The following is a 15,273-nucleotide window of genomic DNA, read 5'->3' on the forward strand; positions in this document are numbered from 1 at the left end:
CAAGAAATATAAAACCCCCCAACTCCTAAAAAAAGAGTCAGATCAAAACAAAAAGTACACCATTAGAACCGCCTTGTCCGAATCCTCTGTAAAGGAAACTTACCGCCCTTTGGCTTGAATAACAAAGAAAATATATTGGCTTGAAAATCAAGAAAATTGACTTTTACCACGTTATTCTACCCAAACGGGATATTTTTTTCTTTCTTTCTTTTCCACAGATAGCTTGGCACTGGAACATCGTAGAGAGTTGTTCAATGGTTCATTTTAAAGGAAATCTCTAGATCTAGCGCTATTTGTACTTAATTTTTTTTTAATTAATTTTGTTTACGAAAAACTTAATTTTTTATATACAATATTAATCAATCACGTCATAGTCTTTGGATGTAGTTAGTACATAAAGTCTGGATCATCGAATTAAAGCTGAAACTAAGTAAAGAACAATTATGCCTCCATATAACCACAGTGATCTATAAAATTTCCCATTACATCTATAAACTGTTCCACAGTTGCCGGTTCATACCTTGGAAGCTTTTCACTAAACATGCAACATTTCTTTTGGATATTACTATGAAGTTTTGCGAAAGCATCTCTAGCTGACTTTTCAACAAAATCCATTCTTTCAGAGATAATTTTAATCTTTAATTTTGAATATTTTTCGTAATCCCGGTAAAAATTTGTAAAATTTTTCTAAATTTACTAAGATCAGCCAGCATTGTTGCCATGTTTTTGGACTTCTGAATATAATTTTTAATCCGGGTTGCAGCGGTAGCTAGCAACCTAGTAAGAGACGATCACGTCCAATGTTAAGAAATATAAAAACCCATAGTTCTTAAAAAAAGAGTCAGATCAAAACAAAAAGTACACCATTAGAACCGTCTTGTCCGAAACCCCTGTACAGTAACATTTTTGTCCCTTGACTTGAACAGGAAGGGAAATATATTGGCTTGAAAATCAAGAAAAGTGGCAGCTAATACAACATTCTGCCTAAACGGGATATTTTTTTCTTTTTTTTTTCTTTTTTATCCAGAGATAGCTTGACACTGGAACATCGTGGAGGGTTGATCAGTATCTCATTTTAAAGTAAATTAATTGGGTTAAAATTATAATAAAGTTCGAACTCTTCCCTATACTAACTTGCATAGGCAACTTCACTATATTTAAGATTACAGTATCCGGGTTGCAGCGGTAGCTAGCAACCTAGTAAGAGACGATCACCTCCAATGTTAAGAAATATAAAACCCCCCCACTCCTAAAAAAAGAGTCAGATCAAAACAAAAAGTACACCATTAGAACCGCCTTGTCCGAATCCTCTATAAAGGAAACTTACCGCCCTTTGGCTTGAATAACAAAGAAAATATATTGGCTTGAAAATCAAGAAAATAGACTTTTACCACGTTATTCTCCACAAACGGGATATTTTTTTCTTTCCGCTTTTTTTTTCTGCTCAGCTAGCTGGGCACTGGAAAATCATAGAGAGTTGTATAATAGCTCATTTTAAAGGTAATTGCAACATCTAGTCACTTTTGTAATTAAAAATAAAATACTTTTTAAAGTAGAATCAATTTTGTCAAAAAAATTGCCTTTTTGATGTATTTTCATACTGCAGTCTTTTCAAAGATATTTGAATTTTGAAGCAATAAAACAGTTCATGGTAATGAACTCTATAGTAATAATAGCTACTTGTCTCAATAGTAACCGAAACTCCTGGAACCAAAATTTTCTTTTTTGGCTTAATCGCTAAAATTATTATGTAAACTGCAAAAATATTTATGATGCCTAATCAATAATAGTAATTTTTTAATTTAAACAACAAAAATACATGAAAATTCTAAAATTAGTTTTGCTTTTTGTCTCCTGGAAGAAAAATTTTATAATAAAGAACGACCTCTTGCCTATACTAAATTTTATACACCACTTAATTATAGTATTGGTTAGTAATTCAACAGATAGCTTGGCACTGTAACATCGCAGAGAGTTGTTCAATGACTCATTTTAAAGGAAATTAATGGGGTTAAAAACCTTTTGTAATTAAAACAAATTTTACAGTAAAGAACGATCTCTCTCCCATAGTAACTGATATCCGGGTTGCAGCGGTAGCTAGCAACCTAGTAAGAGACGATCACGTCCAATGTTAAGAAATATAAAAACCCATAGTTCTTAAAAAAAGAGTCAGATCAAAACAAAAAGTACACCATTAGAACCGCCTTGTCCGAAACCCCTGTATAGGAAACTTTCTGTCCCTTGGCTTGAACAGCAAGGGAAATATATTGGCTTGAAAATCAAGAAAATTAACTTTAACCACGTTATTCTCCCCAAACGGGATATTTTTTTCTTTTTTTTTCTTTTTCTTTTCCACAGATAGCTTGGCACTGGAACATCGTAGAGGGTTGTTCAATAGCTCATTTTAAAGGAAATTAATTGGGTTAAAAATCTATAGTAACTAAAATAAATTATTTCTAAAAGAGAATAAATTTTTCCACCAAAAACTGCATTTTTGATGTCTTTTCACACTGCAGTCTTTCAAACATAATCGTATACCAGCGGTAAGATTTGAACCCACGCCTCCGAAGAGACTGGTGGCTAACACCAGTGTCTTGGACCACTCGGCCAGGCTGCCTCTCATAAATAAATATATATGTGAATTTGGGTTGCAGCAGTAGCTAGCAACCTAGTAAGAGACGATCAGTCCCATGCTAAGAAATATAACAAAAGTCCTAAAAATAGAGTAAGATCAAAACAAAAGTACATCATTATATAATAAAGATCGAACTCTTCCCTATACTAACTTGCATAGACAACTTCACTATAGTGAAGATTACAGAATTTATATTATACATCATTATAAATTATAAAAGGTTCGAATGTTCGAAGATTATAGAGTTAAAAATTTTCCCACACCGGGAATTGAACCCGGTCCTCCTAAGTGAATTTTAACTATCCTAGCCACTAGACCAAATGGGACCATAAAGGAGTATGATTTAAGAACCATATGCATATTATTATTTCACCATACCAATTATAATAAGGCCATATCCGGGTTGCAGCGGTAGCTAGCAACCTAGTAAGAGACGATCACGTCCAATGTTAAGAAATTTAAAAACCCATAGTTCCTAAAAAAAGGAGTCATATCAAATTCCAAAGTACACCATTAGAACCACCTTGTCCGAAACCCCTGTATAGTAAACTTTCTGTCCCTTGGCTTGAACAGCAAGGGACATATATTGGCTTGAAAATCAAGAAAAGTGGCAGCTACTGCAACATTCTGCCTAAACGGGATATTTTTTTCTTTTTTTTTTCTTTTGTATCCACAGATAGCTTGGCACTGGAACATCGTAGAGGGTTGTTCAATAGCTCATTTTAAAGAAAATTAATTGGTTTAAAAATCTATAGTAACTAAAATAAATTATTTCTAAAAGAGAATAAATTTTTCCACCAAAAACTGCATTTTTGATGTCTTTTCACACTGCAGTCTTTCAAACATAATCGTATACCAGGGGTAAGATTTGAACCCACGCCTCCAAAGAGACTGGTGGCTAACACCAGTGCCTTAGACCACTCGGCCAGGCTGCTTCTCATAATTTGGGTTGCAGCAGTAGCTAGCAACCTAGCAAGAGACGATCAGTCCAATGCTAAGAAATATAAAAACCCAAAACTCCTAAAAATAAAGTCAGATCAAAACAAAGGTGCATCATTAGAACTACCTTGTCTGAAACCCTACTAGATAAATTAGAGCTATGACGTGAATAGAAATTTTTACAGTAAAGAACGATATTTTGCCAATAGTAACTGATATACAGTAGCTCCAGGGGTAACTACATCCAGGTTACAGCGGTAGCTAGCAACCTAGTAAGAGTTATAGTAAAGAACGATCTCTCGCCAACAGTAACTAATATACGGCGGCTCCAGGGGTAGCTACCAGTACATAAAAGGATCGATATGGTTCATCGTAAATGCAGAATATGTAAGTTTCATCAGATATAATTTCATGATCAAGATTGATCAATGACGTCATTATCATAGGTATTACCCAGATTGTCGCTTACTAATCCAATTAAGAAAAAGCCATAGGCTTTTTCCTGTTTGTAATTTCACAGTATCTCGATGTAGTAGTAGTCCGGTTTGTAGCAGTAGCATTACAATGAAACATAAATAGGAATTATGTAATTTCCAGTAGTATAATGGCTGTAGAGATGGCTGAAACGTAGTTACAATAAAAAACGATCATTGGAATAACAAAAAATTGTATACTTTTGGAATTAGCTAGCTACTTGATTATTTGAGACTGGTCTCTTACTATTTAAAAGAAGAAAAAGCTGTAGGCTTTTTCCTGTGTGTAGTCAGTTTATTATCATAGGCAGCGCGCTAGCACTGCCTGAGTAAAGAACGATGTGGGCACAATGTGTTTTTTTCTTCTTCAGTCAGGAACTTCGTATCGAAGGATTACAGTAAAGAACGAACTCTCGCCCATAGTAACTGATATACGGTGGTTCTAGGGGTAGCTAAGAGCTATCCAGGTTGTAGCGGTATCCGGGTTACAGCGGCAGCTGTAACCCGGAGTCTCTTTGCTTAACAACAAAGAAAATATGTCGGCTTGTTATCAAACAAAACCCTAACAAAAAATTAAACTAATTTTACAATAAAGAACGACACCTAGCCCATGTTAACTGTAACATAAATAGAGATTATGTAATTTCCATCAGTAGCATGGCTGTAGAGATGGCTGACATCTAGTAAAGAACAATCTGGGTTGCAGCGGTAGCTAGCAATTCGGGTTGCAGCGGTATCCAGATTGCAGCGGTAGCTTGCATCCGGGTTGCAGCGGTAGCTAGCAACCTAGTAAGAGACGATCACCTCCAATGTTAAGAAATATAAAACCCCCCAACTCCTAAAAAAAGAGTCAGATCAAAACAAAAAGTACACCATTAGAACCGCCTTGTCCGAATCCTCTATAAAGGAAACTTACCGCCCTTTGGCTTGAATAACAAAGAAAATATATTGGCTTGAAAATCAAGAAAATTGACTTTTACCACGTTATTCTCCACAAACGGGATATTTTTTTCTTTCCGCTTTTTCTTTCTGCTCAGCTAGCTGGGCACTGGAAAATCATAGAGAGCTGTATAATAGCTCATTTTAAAGGAAATTGCAACATCTAGTCACTTTTGTATTTAAAAATAAAATACTTTTTAAAGTAGAATCAATTTTGTCAAAAAAATTGCATTTTTGATGTATTTTCATACTGCAGTCTTTTCAAAGATATTTGAATTTTGAAGCAATAAAACAGTCCATGTAATGAACTCTATAGTAATAATAGCTACTTGTCTCAATAGTAACCGAAACTCCTGGAACCAAAATTTTCTTTTTTGGCTTAATCGCTAAAATTATTATGTAAACTGCAAAAATATTTATGATGCCTAATCAGTAATAGTAATTTTTTAATTTAAACAACAAAAATACATGAAAATTCTAAAATTAGTTTTGCTTTTTGTCTCCTGGAAGAAATTTTTTTTTCATCTCAGTTCAAATTTATTATTGTATCCTGTAACCCGTAAAGTACATATCTCCATATTATTGTCTCATAATTGCAATTATTTTAGTTTTCAGTCCAGAATCACTAAACTTATTATTTAAACTGCAAAAATATTTATGGTGTCTAACCAATAATACTAATTTTGTAATTCAAACAAGATAAATACCTGAAAATTTTAAAATTAGTTTTGTTTTATGCTAGGTTTTAGATACTCGACACGGGATTTTGTGTGCTTAATAATTTTAAATCTTGAAAAAATATGGTCTCACGCGAGTGGAAAAAAAGAAAGAATAACCAAATCCGGGTTGCAGCGGTAGCTAGCAACCTAGTAAGAGACGATCACCTCCAATGTCAAGAAATATAAAACCCCACAACTCCTAAAAAAAGAGTCAGATCAAAACAAAAAGTACACCATTAGAACCGCCTTGTCCGAATCCTCTATAAAGGAAACTTACCTCCCTTTGGCTTGAATAACAAAGAAAATATATTGGCTTGAAAATCAAGAAAATTGACTTTTACCACGTTATTCTCCACAAACGGGATATTTTTTTCTTTCCGCTTTTTCTTTCTGCTCAGCTAGCTGGGCACTGGAAAATCATAGAGAGCTGTATAATAGCTCATTTTAAAGGAAATTGCAACATCTAGTCACTTTTGTATTTAAAAATAAAATACTTTTTAAAGTAGAATCAATTTTGTCAAAAAAATTGCATTTTTGATGTATTTTCATACTGCAGTCTTTTCAAAGATATTTGAATTTTGAAGCAATAAAACAGTCCATGTAATGAACTCTATAGTAATAATAGCTACTTGTCTCAATAGTAACCGAAACTCCTGGAACCAAAATTTTCTTTTTTGGCTTAATCGCTAAAATTATTATGTAAACTGCAAAAATATTTATGATGCCTAATCAGTAATAGTAATTTTTTAATTTAAACAACAAAAATACATGAAAATTCTAAAATTAGTTTTGCTTTTTGTCTCCTGGAAGAAATTTTTTTTTCATCTCAGTTCAAATTTATTATTGTATCCTGTAACCCGTAAAGTACATATCTCCATATTATTGTCTCATAATTGCAATTATTTTAGTTTTCAGTCCAGAATCACTAAACTTATTATTTAAACTGCAAAAATATTTATGGTGTCCAACCAATAATACTAATTTTGTAATTCAAACAAGATAAATACCTGAAAATTTTAAAATTAGTTTTGTTTTATGCTAGGTTTTAGATACTCGACACGGGATTTTGTGTGCTTAATAATTTTAAATCTTGAAAAAATATGGTCTCACGCGAGTGGAAAAAAAGAAAGAATAACCAAAAACAATATCAAAATAGAACAATCCAAATTTCTACTAATAGAAAACTTTACTACACAAAAAATAAAGCTAACATCCTGAAATATAAGAAAAGTTTATTTAAAAGAGATAAAAATGCCACCAAACGCAATAAAGCTCGAGCACGCGTAAGGATTGCTACTAAGATGTCTTGTGATCCAGGATTTAAGAAAATTATAATAAAGAACGACCTTTTGCCTATATTAATTTATTTTAAAGTTTTTTACAATAAAAGACGATCATTGGAATATCAAACAATTGCATACATTGGAATTAGCTAGTTACTTGATTGCTTGAGACTTGTCTCTTACTATTTCAAAGAAGAAAAAGCCGTAGGCTTTTTCCTGTGTGTAATCAGTTTATTATCAGAGACAGCGCGCTGGCACTGCCTGAGTAAAGAACGATGTGGGCACAATACGGATAGGATTGATCTTACTAATCGTGTAAGTGAAAGAGTGAAAATGAGCGCATCTTCGTTAGTAAGCGGTTAATATCCATATTCAAATAATTAACCACTAGGTCTGTTATCGTTACATATTAACTGGTTGAAAAATAGAAGTAAACTTGTGATATCGTGGCTCTGAATCGGTAATAAAATGAGTTCTCCTTACCCTGATTAGGACTATGACTAGCGGGGTTCGGAGTTAAAGATGCTTAGGCTGGAAATATTAGAAGAGTCTTTTCGGCAGTCCCAAGTGCGGGAGGGGATAGTATAATAAAGATCGAACTCTTCCCTATACTAACTTGCATACGCAACTTCACTATAGTTAAGATTACAGTATTTATATTATGCATCATTATAAATTATAAAAGGTTCAAATGTTCGAAGATTATAGAGTTAAAAATTTTCCCACCCCGGGAATCGAACCCGAGCCTGTTAAGTGAAAGTTAACTATCCTAGCCACCAGACCATATTGAACCATAAAGAAGTATGATTTAAGAGCCATATGCGTATTATTATTTCACCATACCAATTATAATAAGGCCAAAACAAAATCGTCGACTTGCAACCTTACTTTTGACACATTAGTTAAATCTTCATCAGACTTAAAAAATGTTTTGCTAGTTTTACATGAAAGAACGAACCTTAGTCCATATTCCGGGTTGCAGCGGTAGCTACCAACCTAGTAAGAGACGATCATGTCCAATGTTAATCCGGGTTGCAGCGGTAGCTAGCAACCTAGTAAGAGACGATCACCTCCAATGTTAAGAAATATAAAACCCCCCAACTCCTAAAAACAGAGTCAGATCAAAACAAAAAGTACACCATTAGAACCGCCTTGTCCGAATCCTCTATAAAGGAAACTTACCTCCCTTTGGCTTGAATAACAAAGAAAATATATTGGCTTGAAAATCAAGAAAATTGACTTTTACCACGTTATTCTCCACAAACGGGATATTTTTTTCTTTCCGCTTTTTCTTTCTGCTCAGCTAGCTGGGCACTGGAAAATCATAGAGAGCTGTATAATAGCTCATTTTAAAGGAAATTGCAACATCTAGTCACTTTTGTATTTAAAAATAAAATACTTTTTAAAGTAGAATCAATTTTGTCAAAAAAATTGCATTTTTGATGTATTTTCATACTGCAGTCTTTTCAAAGATATTTGAATTTTGAAGCAATAAAACAGTCCATGTAATGAACTCTATAGTAATAATAGCTACTTGTCTCAATAGTAACCGAAACTCCTGGAACCAAAATTTTCTTTTTTGGCTTAATCGCTAAAATTATTATGTAAACTGCAAAAATATTTATGATGCCTAATCAGTAATAGTAATTTTTTAATTTAAACAACAAAAATACATGAAAATTCTAAAATTAGTTTTGCTTTTTGTCTCCTGGAAGAAATTTTTTTTTCATCTCAGTTCAAATTTATTATTTTATCCTGTAACCCGTAAAGTACATATCTACATATTATTGTATAATAATTGCAATTATTTTATTTTTCAGTAAATAATCAATAAACTTATTATTTAAAATTAAAAAATATTTATTGTGTCTAACCAATAATACTAATTTTGTAATTAAAAAAAGATAAATACCTGAAAATTTTAAAATTAGTTTTGTTTTATGCTAGGTTTTAGATACTCGACACGGGATTTTGTGTGCTTAATAATTTTAAATCTTGAAAAAATATGGTCTCACGCGAGTGGAAAAAAAGAAAGAATAACCAAAAACAATATCAAAATAGAACAATCCAAATTTCTACTAATAGAAAACTTTACTACACAAAAAATAAAGCTAACATCCTGAAATATAAGAAAAGTTTATTTAAAAGAGATAAAAATGCCACCAAACGCAATAAAGCTCGAGCACGCGTAAGGATTGCTACTAAGATGTCTTGTGATCCAGGATTTAAGAAAATGAAATATGACAGAGCAAAACAGAGGTATCTTACGGATCAGGGGTATCGAGAAGGGAAAATTGATACAGTAAAGAACGATCTCTCGCCAATAGTAACTGATATACAGTGGCGCCAGGGGTAGCTACAAGTACATAAAAGGATCAATAGGGTTCGTCGTAAATGCAGAATATGTAAGTTTCATCAAATATTTCCAGGTTGCAGCGGTAGCTAGCGACCTAGTAAGAGACGATCACGTCCAATGTTAAGAAATATAAAAACCCATAGCTCCTAAAATAAAATAAGGAACGAACTGTAACCCGTAGTAACTTAAGTATGAAATCAAACGGTTAGTGGTCATAATAAAGAGCTGTGTAATGGCTCATTTTAAAAGAAACTACTGTATATAGAAACCTTTTGTAATTAACAAAATTAATTCTACATTAAAAGACGATCATTGGAATAAAAACTTATTGCATACATTGGACTTAGTTAGCTACTTGATCGTTTGACGTTCGTCTCTTACCATTTCAAAGAAGAAAAAGCCGTAGGCTTTTTCCTGTTTGTAATATCCGGGTTGCAGCGGTAGCTAGCAACCTAGTAAGAGACGATCACCTCCAATGTCAAGAAATATAAAACCCCCCAACTCCTAAAAAAAGAGTCAGATCAAAACAAAAAGTACACCATTAGAACCGCCTTGTCCGAATCCTCTATAAAGGAAACTTACCGCCCTTTGGCTTGAATAACAAAGAAAATATATTGGCTTGAAAATCAAGAAAATTGACTTTTACCACGTTATTCTCCACAAACGGGATCCGGGTTGCAGCGGTAGCTAGCAACCTAGTAAGAGACGATCACCTCCAATGTCAAGAAATATAAAACCCCCCAACTCCTAAAAAACGAGTCAGATCAAAACAAAAAGTACACCATTAGAACCGCCTTGTCCGAATCCTCTATAAAGGAAACTTACCTCCCTTTGGCTTGAATAACAAAGAAAATATATTGGCTTGAAAATCAAGAAAATTGACTTTTACCACGTTATTCTCCACAAACGGGATATTTTTTTCTTTCCGCTTTTTCTTTCTGCTCAGCTAGCTGGGCACTGAAAAATCATAGAGAGCTGTATAATAGCTCATTTTAAAGGAGATTGCAACATCTAGTCACTTTTGTATTTAAAAATAAAATACTTTTTAAAGTTGAATCAATTTTGTCAAATCCGGGTTGCAGCGGTAGCTAGCAACCTAGTAAGAGACGATCACCTCCAATGTTAAGAAATATAAAACCCCCCAACTCCTAAAAAAAGAGTCAGATCAAAACAAAAAGTACACCATTAGAACCGCCTTGTCCGAATCCTCTATAAAGGAAACTTACCTCCCTTTGGCTTGAATAACAAAGAAAATATATTGGCTTGAAAATCAAGAAAATTGACTTTTACCACGTTATTCTCCACAAACGGGATATTTTTTTCTTTCCGCTTTTTCTTTCTGCTCAGCTAGCTGGGCACTGGAAAATCATAGAGAGCTGTATAATAGCTCATTTTAAAGGAAATTGCAACATCTAGTCACTTTTGTATTTAAAAATAAAATACTTTTTAAAGTAGAATCAATTTTGTCAAAAAAATTGCATTTTTGATGTATTTTCATACTGCAGTCTTTTCAAAGATATTTGAATTTTGAAGCAATAAAACAGTCCATGTAATGAACTCTATAGTAATAATAGCTACTTGTCTCAATAGTAACCGAAACTCCTGGAACCAAAATTTTCTTTTTTGGCTTAATCGCTAAAATTATTATGTAAACTGCAAAAATATTTATGATGCCTAATCAGTAATAGTAATTTTTTAATTTAAACAACAAAAATACATGAAAATTCTAAAATTAGTTTTGCTTTTTGTCTCCTGGAAGAAATTTTTTTTTCATCTCAGTTCAAATTTATTATTGTATCCTGTAACCCGTAAAGTACATATCTCCATATTATTGTCTCATAATTGCAATTATTTTAGTTTTCAGTCCAGAATCACTAAACTTATTATTTTAACAGTAAGGACCGAAGTCTATCTCATAGTAAATAGCGACGAAGACCATGCTGCGTTTTGAAAAATCATGGTTACCACAGTTGGTGCAATCTACTAAAATTATAATAAAGAACGAATTTTACCGATTATCTACTAATAACCATATATGACGTAATAAGTGACATGACGTAATATCTAAAACCTATTGTGTACTAATAATAGTACACAATAGGTTTATGACTTAATGTTATAATAAAGAACGACCTCTTGCCTATAATAAATTTTATAGGCCACTTAATTATAGTATAGGTTAGTAAGGTTTTATAATAAATTTTATAGGCCACTTAACTATAATATATGTTAGTAATTATCCCGGAAATTAAAGAATATCCAATCCGGGTTGCAGCGGTAGCTAGCAACCTAGTAAGAGACGATCACCTCCAATGTCAAGAAATATAAAACCCCCCAACTCCTAAAAAAAGAGTCAGATCAAAACAAAAAGTACACCATTAGAACCGCCTTGTCCGAATTTACATTAAAAGACGATCATTGGAATAACAGACCATTCATTGCATACAATGGACTTAGTTAGCTACTTGATTGTTTGAGGTTCGTCTCTTGCTATTTCAAAGAAGAAAAAGCCATAGGTTTTTTCCTGTTTGTTATAATAAGGAACAAACTCTAGCCTATGGTAACTAAAATATTAGAATAAATGATTACATAAGAAATCCATCTAGTTCATTAAAAAAATACATTAAAGATCCTTATAGTTTTGCAATAAGAAACGTACTGTAGCCCATAGTAACTGGGGTAATAAATTTACATATAGAACGAAAACTGGCACATTTACGTATTGAACTGATTACTGATACATTTACACATGTTAACACTGTTAAACTGGTTAACACTTTTTAACATGTTAACACTGTTAAACAAGTTAACACTGATACATAAAAAACTATACACTGGTATATTTACTCATAAAACTGAGCTTACATTTACGTGTGGAACTGAACACTACGGGTTATTTCTGTTTAAGTTATCCAGTTTTTCCAACCAGATTTTTGTTTCTTCGTCGGTTCTTATTGGCTTGATTAGAGAGTTCTTTCGAGTCATTTTTTGTTCTTTTTTGAAACCATCATCGCAGGGATCCCTTTTACATTGGTCGGTTTCACTTTCATTTGTTTGTTCTTTGCCACGCAACGAATCTGCTACAACTTCAAGACCTGTCACTTTTTCTTTTATTGGATCACTTGTGAGACTGGTTGAAATTATTTTCGTTTTAATTGTTTCTAGGAAATCCTCTTTTTTATCATTTTCTGGGACATATTCTACCTTTTCCTTGTTCTTATCTTCAATTACTTTGGAAAATAATCCTCTTATACTGCCAATACACTTTTCAGCAATTATACCAATATCATCCAAAACTTGCACATTCTTTTTCCTTTCTAAGTAATATAATACTCCCAAAGTTGCAACAGTGTAAAACACTGGAGTTACATCAAATATAAATTTCATTCTCTAAAAATTATTAATTCCCATAAAACGACGTGTCAAGTATCAAGACCCTATCAAAAATTAAAACTAATATAAAAATTTTCAGGTGTTTTTCTAGTTTTAACTAAAAAATTGAAATTATTGCTCCGATACCATAAATATTTTTGCAGTTTACATAATGACTTTAGCGATCCATGTTATAAAATTATTTTAATTAAAATTTTCAGCAATTACACTAGTTTCAATTCACCAATCCATTTTTTTATCTTTGTTGCAGCGGTAGCTAGCAACCTAGTAAGAGACAATCATGTCCAATAGTAAAAAATAAAATATTCCACAACTCCTAAAACTAGAATCAGATCAAAAAACAAAGCTCAGTTTTAGAACCGCTTTGTCCAGTACCCCTATCTAGGAACCGTCCATTGGCTTGAAAAACAAGGAAAATATATTGGCTGAAAATCAAGAAAAATGGCTAAAACCACGTTGTTCCACATCGACAACAGGTTTTTTTTCCATTTTTCTTCTCAGCTAGGTGGGCACTGAAAAATCATAGAAGGCTGTAAAATGGCTCTTTTTAAAGGAAACTGATGTATTTAAAGACCTTTCATAATTAACAAAAATAATTAAAAAATAAAATATTTTTTTACGAAGAACTGTGTTTTTATACAGCTCTTTAGTAAAAATGTTATGCTTTCCACCTGGAGTCAAACTTTTTTTGGCTGAACTCCTAAAGTACTTATCTCAATAACTTTGTGTTTTATTTTTGTAGAAAAAAATTAATGTTTTTAAATTAGTATAATAAAAAACGACCCCTTGCCTATACTAAATTTTAAGCGCCACTTAATCCGGGTTGCAGCGGTAGCTAGCAACCTAGTAAGAGACGATCACGTCCAATGTTAAGAAATATAAAAACCCATAGTTCCTAAAAAAGGAGTCAGATAAATTTAAAGGTACACCATTAGAACCGCCTTGTCTGAAACCCCTGTATAGCAAACTTTCAGTCCCTTGGCTTGAACAGCAAGGGAAATATATTGGCTTGAAAATCAAGAAAAGTGGCAGCTACTACAACATTCTGCCTAAACGGGATATTTTTTTTTCTTTTTTCTTTTCCACAGATAGCTTGGCGTTGGAACATCGTAGAGAGTTGTTCAATGGCTCATTTTAAAGGAAATTAATTGTTATAATAAAGAACGACCTCTTGCCTATACTAAATTTTATACGCCACTTAATTATAGTATAGGTTAGTAATTCAACAGATAGCTTGGCACTGGAACATCGTAGAGAGTTGTTCAACGGCTCATTTTAAAGAAACTTAATGGGGTTAAAAACTCCTTGTAATTAAAACAAATTATTTTTATTACATTAGGAATTTTAATTATGCTCCTTAAGATTTACAGTAAAGAACGATCGCTCATCCATAGTAACTGATAAATGGTGGTTCCAGGGGTAGTTACTTGAGGTTCGTCTCTTACTATTTCAAAGAAGAAAAAGCCGTAGGCTTTTTCCTGTTTGTAATGATATAGCATAAAAAGAAACCCAAGTTTTAACTGATCCGGGTTGCAGCGGTAGCTAGCAACCTAGTAAGAGACGATCACGTCCAATGTTAAGAAATATAAAAACCCATAGTTCCTAAAAAAGGAGTCAGATCAAAACAAAAAGTACACCATTAGAACCGCCTTGTCCGAAACCCCTGTATAGGAAACTTTCTGTCCCTTGGCTTGAACAGCAAGGGAAATATATTGGCTTGAAAATCAAGAAAATTGACTTTAACCACGTTATTCTCCCCAAACGGGATATTTTTTTCTCTTTTCTTTTTTTTGTATCCAGAGATAGCTTGGCATTGGAACATCGTAGAGGGTTGTTCAATAGCTCATTTTAAAGGAAATTAATTGGGTTAAAAACCTTTTGTGACTAAAATAAATTATTTCTAAAAGAGAATAAATTTTTCCACCAAAAACTGCATTTTCGATGTCTTTTCACACTGCATCTTTCAAACATAATCTTATACCAGCGGTAAGATTTGAACCCACGCCTCCGAAGAGACTGGTGGCTAACACCAGTGCCTTGGACCACTCGGCCAGGCTGCCTCTCATAAATAAATATATATGTGAATTTGGGTTGCAGCAGTAGCTAGCAACCTAGTAAGAGACGATCAGTCCAATGCTAAGAAATATAACAAAACTCCTAAAAATAGAGTCAGATCAAAACAAAAGTACATCATTAGAATTACCTTGTCTGAAACCCTACTAGATAAATAATGAATGTCATCTTAGTTTTATATTAGAGCTATGACGTGAATAGAAAAACATGAAATTATATTGTTGTTTCTGAAGACGTCATGAAATAATATCATTGCGCTATGACGTCAATAAAATCATTACGCCGTGACGTCATAATTACTATATAAGAAGCGTCAGAACTGTAAATGTTCTCATTCATAATTACATAATGGTTTCAATCAAGCAAGCTGCACGCAAGTTGAAAAAACAGTACTACACAAACAACAGAGAGAGTATCTTGAAAAGAAAAAAGCAAAGGTATTCAACCAACCAGGCGTATCGAG

This window comes from Artemia sp. Qi Xiang Cuo, unplaced genomic scaffold (assembly GCF_049724085.1).
Source record: "Artemia sp. Qi Xiang Cuo unplaced genomic scaffold, ASM4972408v1 HiC_scaffold_23, whole genome shotgun sequence".
NCBI lineage: Eukaryota > Metazoa > Arthropoda > Branchiopoda > Anostraca > Artemiidae > Artemia > Artemia sp. Qi Xiang Cuo.